Source organism: Coregonus lavaretus (genome assembly GCF_964263955.1).
Source record: "Coregonus lavaretus genome assembly, chromosome: 3".
Taxonomy (NCBI): domain Eukaryota; kingdom Metazoa; phylum Chordata; class Actinopteri; order Salmoniformes; family Salmonidae; genus Coregonus; species Coregonus lavaretus.
This window is the reverse complement of record NC_139990.1, coordinates 13,119,090-13,133,712: the sequence shown is the minus strand read 5'-3', so window position 1 is coordinate 13,133,712 and position 14,623 is coordinate 13,119,090.

Genomic DNA, 14,623 nt, shown 5'->3' with positions numbered 1-14,623 from the left:
AAAACTGCCTTTAAATATGATAGGCAAGTAATCTCTGCATATATTTCTACAGTGGGCGTCAGACTCCTATTATTTTACAACGGGACAGCTGAGTTGTAAATCCACTATAAACACAGGCCACAAATATCCTCAAAAGTATTTAATGTGAAAACTCTGACTTCTCCTACATTAACACACTACTATATACAGTAGCCCTGTCCACTGTAAATGTTTGCAAACAAAAGTGAATAGCTAAGCCACCCTGAAGCTGACTTTTATGAAAACAAAACCTTTCCTCCGCCTTCCACTGTCCCTCAATCCCCCTCCCCTTACCCCACTCCACCTCCCTCCCCTATCAGCCCAGAATGTTGATACTGTATTAATGTTAATGACCTGAGAGCTCAGATAACAATGGCAGGGGACTGAGAGGAGGGAAGTGTTTTCTTCGGACTCTGTAAAGAGGGGAGCAGCGGGAGGGGGATGCTGCCAGGGAGCCATGGACACAGTCAGGGGCCCAAGCACAGCCCATAGTCATTACTGGCCAGGGCAGGAGCTGGGGCTCAGGCTGGGGCTCCCCTATCATCTCAATCAGCTGTTTTACACACACAAAGGGATTGCTATTTGAGGGTCAATCCCAGGGGCGGACTGGGACCAGAAATCGGCCCTGGCATTTAAATTATTTATTCGAGGCCCCCATACCGGACAATTATTTTCCTCTAAGCCCCCATACCAGCCCATTTTATTCCTTGAGGCCGGCATTATTAGCCAGATAATGATGATTTTGCAAAAAAAATAGCTACACAGGCCATCTGGGCTAAGATGGCCAGTCCGCCCCTGGTCAGCCCCCCTGAACCCCTGCAGGGAGGTTACATCACCTTGAGTCTTTCCTGTCAATACCTTCTCTTGCTAAGTTATCGCAGTCAATTTTTAGTGAAAAGTAACACTTAACAGTACGGTAGATCACAGCTTAACAGGTCCCTCTCCCCCAATTTTAGAGGAGTTAAACCATGGTTCATGTGATGTTCCTAGATGCTGTAAGTGGTACTGGCTCACAGAACTGCTTCTGAAATCAGTCTGGTACATCAGTGCACCTGTACAAAATTAGGAGGTGCTAATATGTTCCTTTCATTTTCATGTTTTATTTTATAGTGTGTCGAGCTAATCCTGCCTGCAGGGCCCTGGGGTTGTTGGGTAACTGAAAGAGGCAGAGGGAGAAGGAGGAGAAGGAGAAGGAGAAGGAGAAGGAGAAGGAGAAGGAGAAGGAGAAGGAGAAGGAGAAGGAGAAGGAGAAGGAGAAGGAGAAGGAGAAGGAGAAGGAGAAGGAGAAGGAGAAGGAGAAGGAGCAGGAGAAGGAGAAGGAGAAGGAGAAGGAGAAGGAGAAGGAGAAGGAGAAGGAGAAGGAGAAGGAGAAGGAGAAGGAGAAGGAGAAGGAGAAGAAGGAGACCCATTCATCAGTGTCATCTCTTTGGTTTGAACCCTCATGTACAAAACATTAAGAACACCATCCTAATATTCTGTTAACCCCCCCATTTTGCCCTCAGAACAGCCTCATTTAGTCTGGACATGGACTCTACAAGGTGTTGAAAGTGTTCCACAGGTATGCTGGCCCATGTTGACTCTAATACTTCCCACAGTTGTGTCAAGTTGGCTGGATGTCCTCACATACACAATCCATGTCTCAATTCTCTCAAGGTTTAAAAATCATTCTTTAAGCTGTCTCCTCCCCTTCATCTACACTGATTGAAGTGGATTTAACAAGTGACATCAATAAGGGATCATAGCTTTCACCTGGATTCACCTGATCAGTCTATGTCATGGAAAGAGCAGGTGTTCTTCATGTTTTGTATACTCAGTATATATCCGTCCTCTGCTAGTCCTTACAGTAGAGGCATGTGATTGGTGCGTAAGAGCAGCCTGCTTCTCTCAGGAGGAAGTAGATAAACCCTCAGTGCATTCTGGGAAGGTGATAAGACTAGACCCTAGTCAATCACTGACATCACATGAGGACACCTGTGAGCTGCCCTGGGTTCACACAGGGGCTGTGTGTGTGTGTGTGTGTGTGTGTGTGTTTGTGTGTGTGTGTGTGTGTGTGTGTGTGTTACAGCCGACCTGAGATCTAAAACCTTACAGAGAGTTATGTGAAATTAATGATGCAGTGTTTAATGAATGAGCACTTATGATAATATCTTACCCGTACTAGGACCCCTGGGGGTACTTGGTCTATCCACAGGGGGTACTTGAGAAGACTCATGAGACCATAGGCTTCCTGGTAAAATGCATACAGGCGATACTTCAGGGGTACTCCGGGTAGAGCAAAATTAATTTGGTAGGACGGTAATCGAAAAAGGTTGGGAACCACTGACATAGAGCGTGTTGTCTCAGCGGAGGGAGCGTTGGGGAGAAATGAGGCCTGTTCACAGAAACAAGAGTATTTCCTGCAGTGGCACCACAGCCTGATCTAACAGTATGACTAAGTGTCCGTGTGTACAGTTCCTTCAGAAAGTATTCACACCCCTTTACTTCATCCACATTTTGTTGTGTTACAGCCTGAATTTAAAATAGATTACATTGAGATTTTGTGTCACTGATCTACACACTACAGTATACCCCATAATGTCAAAGTGGAATTTTGTTTGTAGGAACCTTTTGAAATTAATACAAAATGAAAAGCTGAAATGTCTAGAGTCAATAAGTATTCAAAAACGTTATTATGGCAAGCCTAAATCAGTTCAGGAGTAAAAATGTGCTTAACAAATTGCATAATAAGTAGCATGGACTCATTCCGTGTTCAATAATAGTGGTTAACATGATTTTTGAATGACTACCCCATCTCTGTAACCCACACATACAATTATCTGTAAGGTCCCTCAATCGAGTAGTGAATTTCAGATTCAACCACAAAGACCAGGGAGGTTTTTCAATGCCTTGCAAAGAAGGGCACCGATTGGTAGATGTGTAAAAAAACAAAAAAACAAACGCTAAATATACCTTTGAGAATGGTTAAGTTATTAATTAGGCTTTGGATAGTGTATCAATACACCTAGTCACTACAAAGATACAGGCGTCCTTCCTAACTCAGTTGCCGGAGAGGAAGGAAACTGCTCAGGGATTTCACCATGAGGCCAATGGTGATTTTATAGAGTTTAATGGATGTGATAGGAGAAAACTGAGGATGGATCAACAACATTGTAGTTACTCCACAATACTAACATCAATGACACAGTGAAAAGAAGGAAGCCTGTACAGAATAAAAAAATATTCCAAAACACGCATCCTGTTTGCAACAAGGAATTAAAGTAATACTGCAACAAAATGTGGCAAAGAAATTACCTTTTTGACCTGAATACAATGTGTTATGTTTGGGGCAAATCCAACACAACACTTCACTGAGTACCACTCTTCATATTTTAAAGCATGGTGGTGGCTGCCTCATGTTATGGGTATGCTTGTCATCGGCAAGGACTAGGGAGTTTTTAGGATAAAAATAAATGGAATATGGCTATAAGCACAGGCAAAATCCTAGAAGAAAACATGGTTCAGTCTGCTTTCCAACAGACACTGGGAGACTAATTCACCTTTCAGCAGGACAATAACCTAAACCACAATGCCAAATCTACACTGGAGTTGCTTACCACGACGACGTTGAATGTTCCTGAGTGGCCTAGTTACAGTTTTGACTTTAATCGGCTTGAAAATCTACGGCAGGACTTGAAAAAGCCTGTCTCGCAACAATCAACTTGACAGAGCTTGAAGAAATTAAAAAAGAATGATGGGCCAATATTGTACAATCCAGGTGTGCAAAGCTCTTAGACTTAGCACTTACCCAAAAAAGACTCACAGCAGTAATCGCCGCCAAAGGATCTTCTACAAAGTATTGACTCAGGGGTGTGAACACATATGTAAATTAGATTTTTCTGTATTTCATTGTCAATAAATGTGCAAAAATGTCTACAATCATGGTTTCACGTTGCCATTATGGGGTATTGTGTTTAGATGAGTGAGAATATACATATATTTATCCATTTTGAATTCAGGCTGTAACACAACAAAATTTGAAATAAGTCAAGGGGTATGAATACTTTCTGAAGGCACTGTATCTGTGAGTCATTGAGTCGTCACACTCAGAGAGAGTAGAGGACATCCCTGGTAGATTACAGAAACACAACGCAGCAAAGGTAAACAATACTGTTGGAAGGTCTCGTTAGTGCAAGCTGTTACCTTGGAGAGTTTGTTTAGTTTATTACCATTACTTTGACTTTGAGTTGGGGTCTTGGTTCATGAGCATATATGTCATACTGTGCATATCTTCTCTTCATGAGTCATCACGTTTGATTTGATCAAACCAAGAGTCTTTATCCTGTTTTCTATTCACACATTAACAGATGAGCTCTACATTTTCCGATCCCTACGGTATTTGGTCCAACCCCTGATTAACCATCAAGTCATCTTGGAACCCAGAAGTCTGTCATAAAGGCACGGACACACCGGTGTAAACCGAGTACAAACCGATTCTACATGTAGAATCGATGAAAATGTAAGCAGTCAGACGTCTACATGCGGGTGGTCCCTAAAACACACTGCGCCAAACGAACAGCGAACGAACTGCAAATGAACGGTAGACCGTCATTAAGTGCGATGGGTTTTTTCCTTAAGAGATGAACCATTAACTGACATAGTGGTGTGATTTAGTGAGGAGAGCCAGGCATGGCCCATATTATCAACATCTTGAACTGGATATCTGTTAGATTAGAGACATGCAAGGCAGGGAATGTCTTGCATTGGTGTGGTGTGATGAGGTGGAGAGAGCCTATAGTTTTGCCCTATGTTGTCAGTTTATTGACAGGATATCCCAGAGAGATGTAGGGCAGGGAAGGGATGGCTTCACAGGGAGACAGTTAAGAGCTCAAGGGTCAAAGATTAGTTTGCTTAAAGGCAGTTTTTCTCAGATCACACCTGAAGTGTTGGAGGGAAAACAACAGACCCCTCCACCTTCCCTCTCATCTCCCCTCTCTTTTTCCTTTTCCCATGAACTGGAGTATGTAGAGCAGTGAAATAGCTCGTCCTCTCCCCCTCTCCACATCATTCCCTTCTCCCTCCACCTTTCCTTCTCCCATAAATAGGGTTTGAGATAAGCAAAAGTAGAGCAGTTAAACCTCCCTCTCCCTCTCCCTCCCCTCCCTCCACCTTTCCTTCTCCCATAAACAGGGTTTGAGATGATGACAGGGTCTATGTAGAGCAGTAAGACCTGTCTGTCTCTGTCTCTGTTTCTCTGCTTTCTACCCCTGTTGAATAATTCTGTATCACGTCCTTACAGATGTCTCCGAGGCTGAGGCTGTCTGAGCCCAACTCTTCACAACGTGCTCTGTAACTGTAATACTCAGATTACCACCAAGCTCTATCTACAGAGGGAAGCAATCTGACTGAACCAAGAGAGAAAATAATCATTTTTATAACACCCTGAAGTGTGTACAATGAAGAGATCAAACTTCAGTAGAGTGAATCTAAATCCTCTTAGAAGTTATTCAAAGAATGCAGGCAAGCCCCTAAAATAATCACCCCAAAATAATCACCCCAAAATACCTCCCGAACATATGTTCATAGACGTGAAAACATCAAGTAAACTTTACTCTCTATCCCTTAGCACTCTGTAGGTACTGTATGTGTGTCTGTGTGTGCGTGCGTGAATGTGTGTCTAATCCTAGATTAAATTAAACCTAATAAGAAAGTCTGTGACAAGCCTGGCCTCTGTGTGTGTGTATGTGTGTGTGTGTGTGTATGTATGTATGTGTGTGTGTTTGTGCGTACGTGTGTGTTCGGAACTGTGTCTGATCTGCTCTCCTCTGGCTGTTCCTCCCTAGTACAGATCCATCTCTAATTACCTCAACACTCAAAATCCCTGCCCTGCTATTCATTATTCAACACACACCCATACCCTGCCACCACGGAGAGCTGGATGGCAGCCGTAGAGGAGGGGAGGCTTGTTTTAAGGCCTGGAACTGAATAGCCAATAACCCCCTCAGTGACTGGGCAGAAAAATCCCTATCTGTGCCCATCCGTGACTCATCAACCACCACAGGCCCCCAGCCAACCGACACATAGGAAGAGACCAGTGGCCTAAATCCCAAACCAACTTTCCGTTCAGCCCTGGAATCTATTGAACCAACCATCTGCTCTCTCACATCAGGCCCCAGCTAACTGATTTAAACAAACTGTCCTTGTTGTTTTGCTTGCCAACGTTGATGACAAAGACGGTGTTCCCTGGAACAAGCCCATGATTAAAGCCTTTGATGTTGCAAGTTGTTTTTCTCAGAGACACTTGTTTTTAAAACACACACACACAACACACACGCGCGCACGCACGCACGCGCGCACACACACACACACACACACACCACACACACACACACACGCACACGCACACACACACAAACACACACACACACAAGAAGGGAGTGATGGGTTTACAGTGAGGGAAAAAAGTATTTGATCCCCTGCTGATTTTGTACGTTTGCACACTGACAAAGAAATTATCAGTCTATAATTTTAATGGTACGTTTATTTGAACAGTGAGAGACAGAATAACAACAAAAAAATCCAGAAAAACGCATGTCAAAAATGTTATAAATTTATTTGCATTTTAAGGAGGGAAATAAGTATTTGACCCCCTCTCAGTCAGAAAGATTTCTGGCTCCCAGGTGTCTTTTATACAGGTAACGAGCTGAGATTAGGAGCACACTCTTAAAGGGAGTATTCCTAATCTCAGCTTGTTACCTGTATAAAAGACACGTGTCCACAGAAGCAATCAATCAATCAGATTCCAAACTCTCCACCATGGCCAAGACCATAGAGCTCTCCAAGGATGTCAGGGACAAGATTGTAGACCTACACAAGGCTGGAATGGGCTACAAGACCATCGCCAAGCAGCTTGGTGAGAAGGTGACAAGAGTTGGTGCGATTATTCGCAAATGGAAGAAACACAAAATAACTGTCAATCTCCATAGGCCTGAGGCTCCATGCAAGATCTCACCTCGTGGAGTTGCAATGATCATGAGAACAGTGAGGAATCAGCCCAGAACTACAGGGGAGGATCTTGTCAATGATCTCAAGGCAGCTGGGACCATAGTCACCAAGAAAATAATTGGTAACACACTACGCCGTGAAGGACTGAAATCCTGCAGCGCCCGCAAGGTCCCCCTGCTCAAGAAAGCACATATACAGGCCCGTCTGAAGTTTGCCAATGAACATCTGAATGATTCAGAGGAGAACTGGGTGAAAGTGTTGTGGTCAGATGAGACCAAAATCGAGCTCTTTGGCATCAACTCAACTCGGCGTGTTTGGAGGAGGAGGAATGCTGCCTATGACCCGAAGAACACCATCCCCACCGTCAAACATGGAGGTGGAAACATTATGCTTTGGGGGTGTTTTTCTGCTAAGGGGACAGGACAACTTCACCGCATCAAAGGGACGATGGACGGGGCCATGTACCGTCAAATATTGGGTGAGAACCTCCTTCCCTCAGCCAGGGCATTGAAAATGGGTCGTGGATGGGTATTCCAGCATGACAATGACCCAAAACACATGGCCAAGGCAACAAAGGAGTGGCTCAAGAAGAAGCACATTAAGGTCCTGGAGTGGCCTAGCCAATCTCCAGACCTTAATCCCATAGAAAATGTGTGGAGGGAGCTGAAGGTTGAAGTTGATCTGCAAAGAGGAGTGGGACAAAATCCCTCCTGAGATGTGTGCAAACCTGATGGCCAACTACAAGAAACGTCTGACCTCTGTGATTGCCAACAAGGGTTTTGCCATCAAGTACTAAGTCATGTTTTGCAGCAGGGTCAAATACTTATTTCCCTCATTAAAATGCAAATCAATTTATAACATTTTTGACATGCGTTTTTCTGGATTTTGTTGTTGTTATTCTGTCTCTCACTGTTCAAATAAACCTACCATTAAAATTATAGACTGATCATGTCTTTGTCAGTAGGCAAACGTACAAAATCAGCAGGGGATCAAATACTTTTTTCCCTCACTGTAAGTAGGAGCTAGAAGCAAGGTGCACAGAACTACTCCTCCATAAATACACCCAAGAAACGTCTTCATCTGTTCATCTATTCATGGAAACACCATTCCTCCCCTTCAGTTCCTGTCCAGGCCCTAATTAGCTTATCACCAGGTCGTTAATCTAACCTGATTAATACTGTATATCCCCCTTTATGTGTCTTTTTACAGCTTCTCCCCAAGTCAGCTATTTAGGAATGTAGTAATAAAGTATCATTCCACAACCATGCTGTAGGAATATGTAGGAAACTTACATTTCTCACATTAGCAAGTCTGTCACTTCACATTATTTTATTCTCTTTGTCTTAATTATTTTAATTCAAAATGTGATTTTACTCTGCTCCTGTTTTTGTTTTATTTCACATCCACCCCTTTTATGGAGTCTAAATGAGGTCTTTCTCAAAGAAGAGATTTTATCCCAGTGGGACTTCCACTACCTGACCAAAAGTATGTCAAATCAAATCAAATAGTATTTGTCACATGCGCCGAATACATCAGGTGTAGACCTTACCGTGAAATGCCTACTTACAAGTCTTTAACCAACAATGCAGTTTTAAGAAAATAGAGTTAAGAAAATATTTACTAAATAAACTAGAGTAAAGAAAAATAAATAATAACAATAACAATAAAATAACAATAACGAGGCTATATACAGGGGGTAGCGGTACCGAGTCAATGTGCGGGGGTACAGGTTAGTCGAGGTAATTTGTACATGTAGGCAGGGGTAAAGTGACTATGCATAGCTCATAAACAGTGAGTAGCAGCAGTGTAAAAAAGGTAGGGGGGGGGGGGGTCAATGCAAATAGTCCGGGAGGCCATTTGATTCATTGTACACCTGCTCGTCGAACATCTCATTCCAAAATCATGGGCATTAATATGGAGTTGGTCCCCTCTTTGCTGCTATAACAGCCTCCACTCTTCTGAGAAGGATTTCCACTAGCTGTTGGAACAATGCTGCAGGGACTTGCTTCCATTTAGTCACAAGAGCATTAGTGAGGTTGGGCACTGATATTGGGTGATTAGGCCTGGCTCGCAGTCTGCGTTCCAGTTCATCCCAAAGGTGTTTGATGTGGTTGAGGTCAGGGCTCTGTGCTGGCCAGTCAAGTTCTTCCACACCGATCTTGACAAACCATTTCTGTATGGACCTCACTTTGTGCACAGGGGCATTGTCATGCTGAAACAGGAAAGGGCCTTCCCCAAACTGTTGCCACAAAGTTGGAAGCACAGAATAGTCTAGAATGTCATTGTATGCTGTAGCGTTAAGATTACCCTTCACTGGAACTAAGGGGCCTAGCCCGAACCATGGAAAAACAGCCCTAGACCATTATTCCTCCTCCACCAAACTTTACAGTTGACACTATGCATTGGGGCAGATCGCATTCTCCTGGATTCCGCCAAACCCAGATTCGTCCATCGGACTGCCAGATGGTGAAGCGTGATTCATCACTCCAGAAAACGCATTTCCACTGCTCCAGAGTCCAATGGCGGTGAGCTTTACACCACTCCAGCCTATGCTTGGCATTTCACATGGTGATCTTAGGCTTGTGTGCTGCTGCTCGGCCATGGAAACCCATTTCATGAAGCCGCAGACAAACAGTTATTGTGCTGACGTTGCTTCCAGAGGCAGTTTGGAACTCAGTAGTGAGTGTTGCAACCGAGGACAGACGGTTTTTGAGCGCTACGTGGTTCAGCACTCGGCGGTCCCGTTCTGTGAGCTTGTGTGGCCTACCACTTCGCGGCTGAGCCGTTGTTGCTCCAAGACGTTTCCACTTCACAATAACAGCACTCACAGTTGACAGGGGCAGCTCTAGTAGGGCAGAAATTTGACGAACTGACTTGTTGGAAAGGTGGTATCCTATGACAGTGCCACGTTGAAAGTCACTGAGCTCTTCAGTAAGGCCATTATACTGCCAATGTTTGTCTATAGAGATTGCATGGCTGTGTGCTTGATCTTTTTCACACCTATCAGCAACGGCTGTGGCTGAAATAGCCAAATCCACTAATTTGAAGGGATGTCCACATACTTTTGTATATATAGTGTACCTGGACAATAGCAAGTGAAAGAGAATCAGGTCAGGAAACCTGATACGGTATCCCCAAAAGAAACGATTGAGTGAGCAATGCAATTAAAGAAAGGATAGAGAGAGTGAGGAATATTTAATAACAGATGATGACAGAGAGTCAAGGGTGAAATCTAATTTTTCTTTAATATATTACAAACACCTCAAACAATAGCATTTTCTGACTTCTCTAAACATACAGTTCATTCGGAAAGTAGTCTGACCCCTTGACTTTTTCCACATTTTGTTACGTTACAGCCTTATTCTAAAATGGATTTAATTGTTTTTTTTCCCGTCTTCAATCTTCACACAATACCCCATAATGACTAAACAAAAAAGTATTCAGACTTTTTACTCAGTACTTTGTTGAATCACCTTTGGCAGTGATTACAGCCTCAAGTCTTCTTGGAATGACGCTACAAGCTTGGCAAACATGCATTTGTGGAGTTTCTCCCATTCTTCTCTGCAGATCATCTCAAGCTCTGACAGGTTGGATGGGGAGTGACGCTAAACAGCTATTATCAGGTCTCTCCAGAGATGTTAGTTCGGGTTCAAGTCCGGGCTCTGATATTCAGAGACTTGTCCCGAAGCCACTCCTGCGTTGTCTTGGCTGTGTGCTTGGGCTCGTTGTCCTGTTGGAAGGTGAACCATCACCCCAGTCTGAGGTCCTGAGCGCTCTGGAGCAGGTTTTCATCAAGGATCTCTCTGTACTTTGCTCCGTTCATCTTTCCCTTGATCCTGACTAGTCTCCCAGTCCCTGCCGATGAAAAACATCCCCACAGCATGATGCTGCCACCACCATGCTTCACCGTAGGGATGGTGCCAGGTTTCCTCCAGACGTGATGCTTGGCATTCGGGCCAAAGAGTACAATCTTGGTTTCATCAAACCAGAGAATCTTGTTTCTCATGGTCTGAGAGTCCTTTAGGTGCCTTTTGGCAAACTCCAAGTGAGCTGTCATGTGCCTTTTACTGAGGAGTGGCTTGCGTCTGGCCACTCTACCATAAATGCCGGATTAGTGGAGTGCTGCAGATATGATTGTCCTTCTGGAAAGTTCTCCCATCTCCACAGAGGTACTCTGGAGCTCTCTCAGAGTGACCATTGGGTTCTTGGTCACCTCCTTGACCAAGGCCCTTCTCCCCCGATTGCTCAGTTTCGCCGAGTGGCCACCTCTAGGAAGAGACTTGGTGCTTCCAAACATCTTCCATTTAAGAATGATGGAGGCCGCGGTGTTCTTGGGGACCTTCAATGCTGCAGATATTTTTGGTACCCTTCCCCAGATCTGTGTCTCGACACAATCCTGTCTCGGAGCTCTACGGACAATTCCTTCGACCTCAAGGCTTGGTTTTTGCTCTGACATGCACTGTCAACTGTGGGACCTTATATGTGCCTTTCCATGTCCAATCAATTGAATTTACCACAGGTGGACTCCAATCAAGTTGTAGAAACATCTCAAGGATGATCAGTGGAAACAGAATGCACCTGAGCTCCATTTCTAGTCTCATAGCAAAGGGTCTGATTACGTATGTAAATAAGTTATTTCTGTTTTTATTTTTTATACCTTTGCAAACATTTCTAAAAACCTGTTTTCGCTTCGCTTATGGGCTATTGTGTATAGATTGATTAGTGTTACGAACCCCGTAGCTTTAAAAGTCTAGGGTGGATGGAAAAGAAGCCCGTAACATAACTCATGCAAATTAAGCTATTGCCAAGGAACAGTGAGAACAAAATACGGCAACAATCAAATGCTACCGTCAAACACAAAATGTTTATTTATAAAACACACAGTAAATGGTTTGGGGAAAAGGGGCTGAGCTGGACCCAAGGAATGAAACAATAAAGTCAAAAACCCCTAAACTGATCTTGCCTGCCTCAAGAACTACTAAGCTTACTGCTAACCATACAAAAATACAGTGGGTGGTCCGCTCAGGTCTAACTAGTGTGTTTAGACAAGGTTTTCCTACAGGTAGTGTATACCCAAGGGTGACTTGCTAAATCCCCCTTTTCCCAGGCACAAACAAACAATATAGGTACCATACGGACTAAACAGTTAACGAGTGAGTCCACAAAAAACAAGACACCACCGTATACATACTCACAAACAAAGAGTCTGTCAGCAAACACAACTGACTAGCTTTTAACACAAGTGGATGTGTGATATGATTGGGTAAGAAAACAGAAACAGGTGGTGCAATCAGGAGAAATGTCCACTGATTGGTCCACCTCAGCAATAAGCAGATTAACTGATGACTGACAGGTGGGACACACCAACGTCCTCCAATCAGGAACACCAAGGACACCTGTGTTTAGGGCAGAAGGAGAGGAAAAACACAAAAACACATACAGGATACCTGTATCCGTAACACTCCCACCCTTAAAAGAGCAAACCACAATGGTTTGCAACACACGTACTATCACAACACACAGAAATTCAAAGAGCAAAAGCATCCTTATGGGATAGAAAATAAATCCTAGATCTCTAAACACGAGACAAAGCATCTGCCAACACATTATCTGAACCCTTTTTTTGGCAGATCTCCAAATTATAATTTTGCACATCAAGTGCCCAACGCATAAGGTGTTGGTTCTGGTTGTACATTCGGTGGAGAAAAACTAAGGGGTTATGGTCAGTATACACTATCACTGGTAGTCCACTGGAACCAACATAGACTTCGAAGTACTGCAGAGCTAACAACAAAGCTTGGGCTTCTTGTTCAATGGTTGAATAGTTAGTTTGACATTTGTTGTTGCAAAAAATAACAGAGAGGATGGTCCACTCCACTCTGGTCCGGCTGCAGTAGAACAGCACCAGCACCTCTGGCACTCGCATCTACCTCCAGTTTAAACGGCCGTTCAAAATCTGGCGCAGCAAGAACTGGGGTACTACATAAGAGTGCTTTAGCAGTGTTGAAAACAGTGTCACAATCTGCAGACCATACAAATGTTCTCGCTGGACTGAGCAAATCCGTTAATGGAGCAACTACCGCAGATACATTTTTACAGAAACTACGGTAGTAGCCAACCATCCCTAAAAAGCGGCGTAGCTCTCTTCTAGTGGTAGGTGCGGGAAATGCATTTATAGCTGAGACCTAGGCATCTACAGGGCGCACCTGACCATGGCCGACCTGTTTACCGAGATAAGTAACAGTGGGCTTCCCAAACTCGCACTTTGCTAAGTTCAGGGTTAGAGAAGCAGCTGCTAGACGTTCACACACTACCCTTAGAGTGTTAATATGATCTGACCACTCAGTAGAATAAATGACCAGATAATCAAGGTAAGGACTACAATTAGGAACTCCAGCCAATACTGGGTTAACCAGGTGTTGGAAAGTGGTTGGTGCATTCCGCATCCCAAATGCCATGACAGCATATTGTAGGAAGTGGTATGGGGTCACAAAGGCAGAGATGTCGGAGGCACGTGAGGTTAACCTTTTAGAAGATCTAGTTTGATTACATAAGTAGCAGCACCAACAGTGTCAATACAGTCATCCAGTCTGGGTAACGGGAACGAGTCGGGCACTGTGACAGCATTGACCTTTCGATAGTCCGTACATAACCTGGATGTCCCATCAGGTTTGGGAACCAGAATGCACACAGAACTCCAAGGACTTGAACGTGGCATAGCCAGGTTATTCTCCAGCAAATAACCGACCTCATCCCTCATTGTCTTTCCTTTAGAGATGTTGACATGATAAGCATGTTGCTTGATAGGTGCAGCGTTTCCCACATTAATGTCATCTTCTAACACATTTGTGCGTGTAGGAACATCATTAAAAAGACATGGGAAGCTGTGTAATAGCCTCACAATATCATCTGACTGTCCGTCCGTTAAATGAATCAGGCTTGACGGGAGAGACAGCAGCATCTCTGAATTGGGCAATCTAGCACACTGCTGCTGAGTATTGCCCAACTCCAAACCATCTCCGTCCACATCATTAACATGACCTCCCACTACAGCCGCAGCAGCAATAGACAGCCCTCTCGGCCAGTTTCTCTGGACTGTCTATCTGAGTGACGGGTCTGGTGTGGTAAGTCTTCAACATGTTAATGTGGCACACATGAGATTGCCGTTTTCTATCAGGAGTCTGTATCACGTAATCAGTTTCACTTTGTTTCTTTTCAATTACATAAGGACCAGAGAAATGTGCTGACAATGACGCTCCTGGCACAGGCAACAATACAAGAACTTGGTCACCTGGCTGCAGTGAACGAGAAACAGCCTGGTTGTCATAGTGCCGTTTCATATGTCTCTGTGAGGAAGACAGCGCTTCCTTTGCTAGAGCAAAGGAACCACAATATGTATTATCAGACAAGGGCAACACATCAGATAGTATGAACGACTGCGCCGCACCAGTATCTCTAAGGATTCTAACCGGACGCTGAGACGCTTCGTCATCTGATATGGAAACAAACCCCTCAAAAATGAACGGTTCATAACTGCGATCTGGGACTGGGACTTTCAAACCACCTTTACCCTGAGGCATCTGTTTTGATTCTGGTCATACAACCGTACGAATCAGCCCAACAC